This window comes from Nicotiana tabacum, chromosome 22 (assembly GCF_000715075.1).
Source record: "Nicotiana tabacum cultivar K326 chromosome 22, ASM71507v2, whole genome shotgun sequence".
Classification (NCBI taxonomy): Eukaryota; Viridiplantae; Streptophyta; class Magnoliopsida; order Solanales; family Solanaceae; genus Nicotiana; species Nicotiana tabacum.
The window spans coordinates 155,538,667-155,550,424 of record NC_134101.1 but is presented as its reverse complement, the minus strand read 5'-3'; positions in this window follow the sequence as shown (position 1 = coordinate 155,550,424).

Here is an 11,758-nt window from a genome sequence, read left to right as displayed (position 1 = left end):
GAAGGGTTTTTAGGTTAAGGGGTATGAGCCTAGGAATTATGGGTTTGAGAATTTTGAACTAGGTCTAAAATTAGGCATAAAAATGGGTGGCTCGAGCCCAAGTTTTATTCTTTCCTTGCGAACGAGATTAAAATACGATCTCATTTATTAATTAGTCCTACTTAAGTAAAATAACTATTAAAATGAGACAGAATACTAAAACAATTTTTTTTTTCAAGATTAAAAATGACTACAAAACATTAATGAACCTATTTTTGTAATTTTGTTTTCTTGTAATAAAATAAACTAAAAGAGTCAAAATTACTTAAAATATCTATATTATGCCTAAATTAAATATTTACGTGCTAAAAAATGAAAAATCTTGGGGAGAATCAAAAATCACATGTCTACAATAAGGGTTCGCCCCTCGGGCACAATGTCAACAAATCCGCCCCTCGGGCAATATCTCAGAACAATACCAGCCCCTCGGGCTATATCTCACATCACAATGGATACCCGCGCTCACTGGGGGTGTGCAAACTCCTGGAAGGGCCCCTTACGGCCCAAACGTAATATCAAGCCATCTCGTGACATCATCACTAGGCTCTCGGCCTCATATCATCAAGCCACCTCGTGGCGTACATATCTCAGGTCCTCGGCCTCATAATCATAATCAGTGTATCACCGCTGCGGCGTGAGACCCGACCCAAAAGTATCCTCACTGCACAGACTCTCGGCCTTACTCAGTCAAAATTACATAAGCCATTCAGGCAATAGTAAAACATGATGCTCAGCCCAAAATATTATTTAAAATATTATTTGATATATGAAAATAGTGAAATATAACATGACTGAGTTCAAGTATAAAGTCAAAACAGTGAGGAAATATCAATAAAATCCCCCTAAGGGTTCAAATAATTGGCACGAAGCCCAAATATGGCATTCAACCCAAAACATGATGATAGCAAATAGTTTCCAGTCAAATACGCAATAAAATAGTCATTCGGGACGGACTAAGTCACAATCCCCAACAGTGCACGACCACATGCTCATCATATAGCGTGTGCGTCACTTCAATATAGCACAACGATGTGCAAATCTGGGGTTTCCTACCTCAGAACATCATTTACAATCATTACTCACCTCGATCCGGTTCAAACTCTTGTTCGCGATGCCTTTGCCCTCACGAATCGACCTCCGGATGCTCCAAATCTAGCCACAATCAGTACATAACCATTAAAATATGCTAAAGGAACAAAGCCCACTCGAAAATATCCAATTTATATCAAAAATCCCAAAATTTCTCAAACCCGACCCTCGGGCCTACGCCTCGGAATTTGATAAAAGTCACATCAATAGAATCCTCATCCTCTCACCAATCTATACCTACCAAGAACATCAAAATCGGACCTCAATTGCCCCTTTAAATTTCCAATTTACACTTTCCAAAGCCAAGCCCTAATTTCCCAATTTTTGGCTTTAATTTTCCACATATTTCATGATTAAACAAGTAAAAATCAACATAGGATCGCGTATTGAGTTCAAAAATCTTACTTCCAAATCCCTTCGATTCCCTCGTCAATCTTTCTCAAATGTTCCAAAAATTGCTCAACAATGGAGAAAATAGACCAAAATTCGCGAACTCACTTTTTAAACATTTTGCCCCAGGCCTGAAATCCTTCATCGCGATCACGGGACTTCCTTCGCGATCTCGAAGCACAATCTACTAGGCAGTCAATTTTACTCTACGCGAAAGCGGTGAGGTCCACACGAACGCGATGCTCAGAACTTTAAACCTACGCGAATGCGGATAGATCCACGTGAACGCGATGCACCACTTGCCCAACTCGCACAATCATGACTCGTTGCGATCGCGAAGAACAACCTGACCTACCCTCATCACAGCCCTATGCGATCGCGAGACTCCCTACGCGATCGCGAGACTCCATACGTGATCACGAAGGAGAAATCTCTGCAACAGTTGAAACTTAAAACCTGCAACTCCAAACAACATGGAATGGTTCGATTGACCACCCGAAACTCACCCGAGGCCCTCGGTATCTCAACCAAACATGCCAACATATCCCATAACATCATTCAAACTTGTTCCAACATTCGGAATGATCAAAACAACATCAAACACACCAAAATCACATCGGATTCAAGCCTAAGAATTTCAAGAACTTCCAAATTCCGCTTTTAATCAAAAACCCAACCAAACCACGTCCGAATAACCTGAAATTTTGCACAAACGTCACAAATGATACAACGAGGCTACTGCAACTTCCGGAATTCCATTCCGACCCCTATATCAAAATCTTACCTATCAACCGGAAAACGCCAAAATCTCAATTTCGCCAATTTAGGCCTAAACCTTCCACGGACTTTCAAAATGCATTCCGATCACTCCTAAGTCCCAAATCACCTAACGGAGCTAACCAAATCATAAAAAATTCGATCCGAGATCATATACTAACAAGTCAAATCTTGGTCAAACTTTTCAAATTTCAAGCTTCAAACTGGGCTGAAAACCAAAACCAATGATTTACATAAGTCATAATCCATCACACGGGGAAAGTCATGCCCGAGAACCGACAAGCAAGGTGCAAAAGCTCAAAATGACCGGTCGGGTCGTTACATCCTCCCCCACTTAAACATACGTTTGTCCTCGAACGTGCTTAGAGTTACTCCAAAAGCCAACCAATCACTGGATAACCTTACTATGCACATACCCGGGGGTGATCCCTCGTCACCCTATCTCATATAGGTCCGATAACACATTATAACTGAAATTTCATAATCCAACCTAGCCCATAAGCCTTAGAACCACATTTTCACTTCCGAAATCATCCACAAGATCAAAACTCACACCTATACTCTAAATAAGCCCGAACAAGTTGTAATAACCCATACCTGCAACCTCAGGTGAAATCACATGATATACCACATAACTCAAACACTTGTAGCGATACCTTCTAATCCAAGCAGCTACACACAACAACCTAATATCGATAGTAAACTTCTTATCCACTAAAGCCTCATTCCAACACTTTCATATACTGCCAATGATAAATGAAACACACAGTAAGCCATAGCTACTTCTCAAATCAACCATTCGCGAAGCCACCTCTCATTTGGCAAAGATCATAGCAACTTTCTAAGCGAGACCTCAATATTATCCTTCCAACATGCTGAAATTGAATCCGTTTGTATTCATTAAAGACTCCAACGATCTTATCAAGTCCAACATCATCACTCTAGTGACATGACACATCAATACAGGCTAAAGCCACAACTTGTGAAATCCGCGCACCAATAAGCAACAATCCGAACATACTCAAATCATGAAAATGACTCAAATGAAAGAGCTGTACCGCAAGCTCACCAGTACCACCACAACACAATGCTGAGAACCCGTCACACATCATAGAAACAAAACACACGAATCTAACCCCGCAGGATCACACCGTCCACATAGCTTCTCTCCAATGCGCGACCTCATCCACACACTAGTCCACATGAAACACCTCAAGTCACTATGCTTAAAAATCGACAACCATGCGCAATATGGTGTCTAAAACCCAAGAAATCATCATAACCACCGCGAAGCAATTGACATAACATTACACAAACCCTAAAGGACATAACCGATACACCATCCATCGAGCAATACCCAATACTCTTTCCCGCTCGACTTTCACTATGAAACCCCAATGGAACCGCACCATCTGTGCCTATAACCAAGAAATCATAACGTCTTGCAATACAGAAAAGTAATTCATAGATCACCTCAGAACACTAATAGCTCAATAATAATCAAATCAACACATCCCTCACCAATAGCGACTCGAAGTCAACAAAACCGTGTCGGTGTAAAACATACATTCATATAGGTCTACCAATGAACCCCTTATCAAGGAGTTCCGGAAGCTACTCCTTCAACTCCTCTCACTCTATCGGTGCCATACGATATGGTGCCCAACACTAAATCAATACCAAAATCAACAACCCCGCCCGGTGACATGCTCGGCCATAAGAAACACATCCGAAAAGTCCCTCACCACCGGAACTAAATCAATGGTAGGAGTCTCTGCACTAACATCCATCACGAAAGCCCGAATAAGAAAGACAATCCTTCCTAGCCATCTGCTGGGTCTTAGAATATAAAACCACCCGACTAGGACATGAAATTCGTCGAACCTCACCACTCAATCTGTGGCATTCCCAGCATAGCCAACAATGCCGCCTTAGCGCAATAGTCCAGAATAACACGACACGAAGACAACCAGTCTATACCCAATATTACATCAGAATCTAACATACCAAGCAGCACAAGATCCACTCGGGTCTCCAAACCCCGATAGTCACTAAGCGGCGCTGATTCACACAACACACATCCACAACATAGCGTGAATATAAGAACTCCCAGTCTCCAACTCCATATAGCACACGAATGACCATACCTGATCCCAGTTCTGCCGTCCGACTACATACCACACCTCTAATACCCAATCATCCCACGAGAGATACTCTAAAATTCTCCTGTGCCACCAAGCAAACTCGAATATTAACAGGCGATCTAATAAGAGAGTGCCACAATACTACTGAAGTACAATTAACTTAATCACATTGCCTTTTTATGAAACATATACCCTCATCAAATCACCCCAATTAGCATTACCGTTTCCTTAATCATCTGAAGATCATTTCCCAAATCATCTGAAACTCATTTCTCTAATTATCTGAAACTGCCCGTGCTGCCTAAGAATTGTGACCTTCCTTTCAGAACTGATCCAACCTTACACATGCAAATCTAAGTCTTGCACAATATACCGCATATACCATACCGACCTAAGGTAAACATGAGAACTTTATATCCATTCCGAGCCACACGTAACTACGTACTCAACAAGCCAAAAACTTTTCTATTGGACCTCAACTGGGAGAAAATCACTATACATCCCATGCTCTTCATGCCCATGGAAAATACACACCTCTAACCGTGGTAGAATCATCAAGAACTTCTCGAATTCCATTCGCACAAAACTAAACCGTCAGAACTGAATCCTTCTAACTCAACCAAGCTATGCAGGCCATTAAAAACCCAAGAGAATTGCCGCGAAACACTTGTAGAAACTCATTACCTCGTAATCACCCAAAATAACTAACCATATCTTTACCATGCCGATCCAGCCTACTACCAAGATATCGTATTGATCCTAGTTCCTTCTACATTACCTTCAAATTGATATTTCTCCTTGTCGTAACACCACAATTCCTTAACCCAGACTCACCATGTGATATCCAAGCATAAAACCACACCGTATAAGGCTCACAAGCTGCCGAACTCTCTCTTAAATATTCCCAACAACACCACATTCAAAATGCTTACCCTGAAGAGACTTCCTACGAATACAATGCCATTACCTTCAACTTCCTAATATTGATATATAGAATCCCATAATTAATATAGAAAATACCACAAGTCCTGACATCTTCCAATGAAAACTCAGTTTCTAGCCACATATAGAAATTGAAAATACCCAACTGTTACATATAAAATCTTGAACACATTAGAACCATTCCCAAGAGTCATTCACTTTATTCAAACTGCAATTATCCTGATCAAATGAATAGGACCACCCGTGCCTCAATAGCACTCCGACACCACAGAGTGTACCTCATCCGAGAACAACCAAGCAACTTCCTGCTCTATGCACCGAGCATCCTTTACCAATAACTACTCAAGTCATTCCGTGACTCTCATACCCCCATAAAGCATATCATAACCTTTATTGAAATTTCCTTTACTCGAGCCATCCTCGATCTCAATCTCCATAAGCCATAACTAATAAACCCGCACGCCTCAAACTGGAACCAACATAGCACATAATCGTGCAATCGACTAATTAATAGTGGACTCCCCCACTTGGCTCGAAGCCATAGACCAAAACATACACAATAACTCATAACGCATATACTTTATTACTGCCATAATACCATAGTGAGATTAAACTCAATCCTTCATAAGCTCGTGGAACATAGACCGTCTGGTACTTTGTATCTTTTGCAAATCTCGCATTCACTCTTGTAGTAATCAAGCCTACTCTCTTGAGCAACCCAAAGTCAAATTGTAAAACATATATTTCACTGGTAGAAGAGATCTTCCATCAGACCATATAAGGATTACAACTTCAGAACACTCCGCATGAGATAACCCACCTGTTTCACCTCAACTAACATTTCTTTATACCTTCTACCATCATAAACATTACGTAGTCGCTTAATCTTCCCGAGTCTAAACTCATAACACAACGTGAAATCTTCTTCACTCCCTAACTAGAAAACATGAAAAGATTCTTCACACACCCATAACGTGGGGCTATACCTCAAATCAAGATGAAAATCAAGCACCTAATAGTTCTTCTATCCTCCAGTAGACCCTTCTTGTCACTTCCAAATCGCAGGGATACATCTTGCAGCCATAACATACTCATTACATAGCCATCCAGCCATCACTTCTACCAATAGGGCACTACCGAACATATAAGTTCAAAAACACTTGCTTACACAATCAACACCTTGGTGCTCAAGCTATAGGCAAAAATTCGGCCTCGAGCCCTCCAGACTGGCCCAACATCAATACACAGAGATCACATCTTGCCCCTCGATTAGGGAATCATAAGCCATCGATGCACATCTGATACCGAGCGTTCATGCGCGCATACAAACATGTGGAAGAAATTCCAAGAGTTACTTTTCAAGCTGAATCAGGGACGCACAATAAGAATTCAAGAATGTGAAGTTTTTCCTAAAGGTTCTGTAGCCTCTTAAGGATAAATACAGACGTCTCTGTACCGATCCGCAAGACTCTACTAAACCTGCTCATGACGCGTGAGACCTATGTAACCTAGGCTCTGATACCAAATTGTCACGACCCCAAACCGGACCCGGTTGTGATGGCGCCTCTCGTGAAGACAAGTCCAGCCGACACAATCCCCAGATCCATTTCAATAATTTTAGTAGATCAATCTAGACATTTTTAATTAATCAGATATTGCATAATGTAAATTCAAATAAATAGTGTGAAAATAGATACAACACGACATCGGGGTGTCACAAGTCACAAGCATCTACTAAGGTCTAAAATACAACAATAATTCTGGAAATACTAAATACAGTCTAATGACATCAAGAGGGAGTAAAGCAGTGTTGCGGACGCCGGGTAGTTACCTTGCTAAACTCCAATGACTCTGCCTCTGCTCAACCAATACCCGATATCGGGTGCAGAAATTTCTGAATCTGCACACAAGGTGCAGGGAGTAAAGTGAGTACTCTAACTCAGTGAGTAATAATCATAACTAAAGACTGAGTGATAAGAAGTCACGAAAAATACATCAACGTGCTGTATAGAAGTAGTACAAAATCAGTAAGAAAGCAATGAAGCTGTGAAATCTCTTAAAACATCTTAGCTCAGTTTAAACTTCTTTAGAAGAATGACTTTTTCAACAGTTAAGCAATTGAATACAAAGCAATTAGAGCAAATAAGCATAGAAAATCTGCCCCTCGGGCACAACTACACAATTAAACAAGTAGATGACAGGCAAATAAGAAAGATAAACACATAAGGGTTTTCCCCTCGGGTACAATGTCAACAAATCCACCCCTCGGACAATATCTCAGAATAATACCAGCCTCTCGTGCTATATCTCACATCACAATGGGTACCTGCGCTCACTGGGGGTGTGTAGACTCCTTGAGGGGCCCCTTACGGCCCAAGTGCAATATTAAGCCATCTCGTGGCATCATCACTAGACTCTCGGCCTCATATCATTAAGCCACCTCGTGGCGTATATATCTCAGTCCCTCGGCCTCATAATCATAATCATGTATCACCACTACGGCGTGAGGCCCGACACAAAAGTATCCTCATTGCACAGGCCTTCGGCCTTACTCAGTCAAAATTACATAAGCCACTCGGGCAATAGTAAAACATGATGCTCAGCCCAAAATATTATTTGAAATATCATTTGATATATGAAAATAGAGTAGACATGGCTGAGTTATGAAAACAGTGAAATATAACATGACTGAGTTCAAGTATAAAGTCAAAACAGTGAGGAAATATCAATAAAATCCCCCTAAGGGTTCAAATAGTTGGCACGAAGCCGAAATATGGCATTCAGCCCAAAACATGATGATAGCAAATAGTTTCCAGTCAAATACACGATAAAATAGTCATTCGGGACGGACTAAGTCACAATCCCCAATAGTGCACGACCCCACGCTCGTCATCTAGCGTGTGTGTCACTTTAATATAGCACAACAATATGCAAATCTGGGGTTTCGTACCCTCAGAACATCATTTACAGTCATTACTCACCTCGATCCGGTCCAAACTCAAGCCCGTGATGCCTTTGCCCTCACGAATCGACCTCCGGATGCTCCAGATCTAGCCACAATTAGTACATAACCATTAAAATATGCTAAGGGAACAAAGCCCACTCGAAAATATCTAATTTATATAAAAAATCCCGAAATTTCTCAAATCCAGGCCCACGTCTCGGAATCTGATAAAAGTCACATCAATAGAATCCTCATCCTCTCATGAGTTTATACCTACCAAGAACATCAAAATTGGACCTCAATTGCCCCTCCAGATTCCCAATTTACACTCTATAAAGTCAAACCCTAATTTTTCAATTTTTGGCTTTAATTTTCCACATATTTCATGATTAAACAAGTAAGAATCAACATAAGATCGAGTATTGAGTTCAAAAATCCTACCTCCAAGTGTTTCCCTTCGATTGCCTCTTCAATCTTTCTCAAAAGCTCCAAATATTGCTCAGCAATGGAGAAAATAGACCAAAATTCGCGAACTCACTTTTTAAACATTCTGCCCCAGACCTGAAATCCTTCATCGCGATTGCGGGACTTCCTTCGCGTTCGCGAAGCACAATCTACCAGGCCCTCAAATTTACTCTACGTGAATACAGTAAGGTCCACGCGAATGCGATGCTCAGAACTTTAAACCTACACGAACGCGGATAGATCCATGCGAACGCGATGCACCACTTGCCCAACTCACGCGATCGCGACTCATGCTATGCGATCGCGAAGAAAAACCTAACCTTCCCTCATTGCAGCCCTACGCGATCGCGAAGAAGAAATCTCTGCAACAGCTGAAACTCAAAACCTGCAACTCCAAACAATATGGAATGGTCCGATTGACCACCCGAAACTCACCCAAGGCCCTCGGGACCTCAACCAAACATGACAACATATCCCATAACATCATTCAAACTTGTTCCAACCTTCGGAATGCTCAAAACAACATCAAAACACCAAAATCACATCTGATTCAAGCCTAAGAATTTCAAGAACTTCCAAATTCCGCTTTTGATCATAATCCCAACCAAACCACGTTCGAATGACCTAAAATTTTGCACACACGTCACAAATGACACAACAGAGCTACTGCAACTTCTGGATTTCCATTCCAACCCATATATCAAAATCTTACCTATCAATCGGAAAATGCCAAAATCTCAATTTCGCCAATTCAAGCCTAAACCTTCCACGGACTTCCAAAATGCATTCCGATCATGCTCCTAAGTCCCAAATCACCTAACGGAGTAACCAAATCATAAAAATTTCGATTCCAAGATCATATACTTACAAGTCAAATCTTGATCAAAACTTTTCAAATTTCATGCTTCAAACTGGGAACTGTTCTTCCAAATTCATCCCGATTACCCTAAAAACCAAAACCAACAATTTATATAAGTCATAGTCCATCACACGGGGCAAGTCATGCCCGAGAACCGACGAGCAAGGTGCAAAATCTCAAAAATATGGGTCGGTTCGTTACAAATATGACTTGTTCGTGCTTTTGGTTGAGGTCCCGGGGGCCTCGAGGTGATTTTAGATGGTTAACGGGAGGTTTGGAGTTGGAGAATTTGCAACTGAAATGCTAAAGCTCCTATCATAACCGCACCTATGGCTTGGGGACCGCAGGTGCGGGAACCTAGAAGCGCCAAGTGGCTTGTAGATGCAGAAATGGGCATGGGGAGCTGGAACCGTAGATGCGGATATGCGAGTGCACCTGCGATAGCGCATGTGCAGGATTTTGATCGCAGGTGCGGTCCTATAGCCGATAAGTGGATTCTATAGATGCGCACCTGGGACCACAGGTGCGGGTCTGCAGGTGAGATATTTTATATCGCAGAAGCGGTTTAGCTGGGGCAGAACATATATATTTGGCCTTTCGCGATTTTGAGTGTTTTTTCACCATATTTTATTCGGGAGAAAGCTTTGGAGAGAAAATTTAAGAGGGAACTCAAGAGGGTTTCGTAGAGGTAAGTCTTTTGGACCCTAAACTTGTTTCTATGATGAATTTTAACATTGTAAGCTTGAAATCTATGGAAAATCAATAGCAAAATTGGGGGTTTAGGGCTTGGAAATTAGAGACCTTAATCTAGGGATTTGAGGAGTCATTTGTGGTAGGATTTTGGTATTCTTGGTATATATATGAACTCGTGAGAGTGTAAGGATTCCTGTTTTGTGAATTTTATCAGGATCTGAGTCGTGGGCCCGGGGGTCGGGTTTGGCCAATTTCGGGATTTTGATGTAAATTGGTTATTTTCGAGTGGGCTTCGTTCCCTTAGCATATTTTGATGGTATAAATCTATTTTAGGTTAGATTTGGAGCATCTTGAGGCCGAGTTGAGAGGCAAAGGCATCACGGGCTAGAGTTTGGACTGGGTTGAGGTAAGTAATGATTGTAAATATTGTCCCGAGGGTATAAAATCTCGGATTTCACATCGTTTCACTACTTTGGGGTGACGCACACGCTAGATGACTAGCGTGGGGTCGTGCACCATTGGGGATTGTGACTTAGTCCATCTCGTACGACTGTTAAGTCATGTATTTGACTGAAAACTGTTTGATATCATTGTGTTTTGGAATTATTACCATGTTTTGGGCTGAATGCCATATTTGGGTCTCGTGCTAACTGTTTTGGACCCTTAGGAGATTTTAACTACTACTCCTCAATATTTTGACTTCATATTTGTACTTAGTCATGCTGTATTTTACTGTTTTTATAACTCATCATATTTACTCGTTTTTGATTTTTTTAAATGATATTTTGGGCTGAGCATCATGTTTTACTGTTGCTTGAGTGGCTTGAGAGATTTTTGACTAAGTGAGGCCGAGGGCCTGTGTTGTGAGGATACTATGGGATCAGGATACGCACCGCAACAGTGTTGTATTGATTCATGATTTTGAGGCCGATGGCCTGATTTGTTATGCCACGAGGTGGCTTGTTCTGAGGCGAGGGCCTGTTTGATTATGCCACGAGATGGCTTGTTATTGCGCTTGGGCTGTAGGAGCCCCTCTAGGAGTCTGTACACCCCCAGTGAGCACGGGTACCCAGTGTGAGATGTGATATTGCCCGAGGGGCTGTTACGAGTGATTGTGAGGTAGCTCGAGGGGCTGGTTCTGTTGGTATTTTGCCCGAGGGGCGGTTATGGTAGTTGTTTTGCCCGATGGGCTGAATTATGTTTCTATCCTTTTCCTTACTATTTGCATCACTCGTTTGAACTATTGAAAGATGTTTTAAAAAGGTTTTTGCTGAACTGAGATGTTTTTACGAGTTTTACTGCTTTACTGCATTGTTCTTAACTTATACTGTTTTGCTGTAGTGCTATGCTGTGGTTTACGTGTTTTCTTACTGCTCAGCTGCCTTTACTTTTATTACTTACTGAGTTGTCATACTC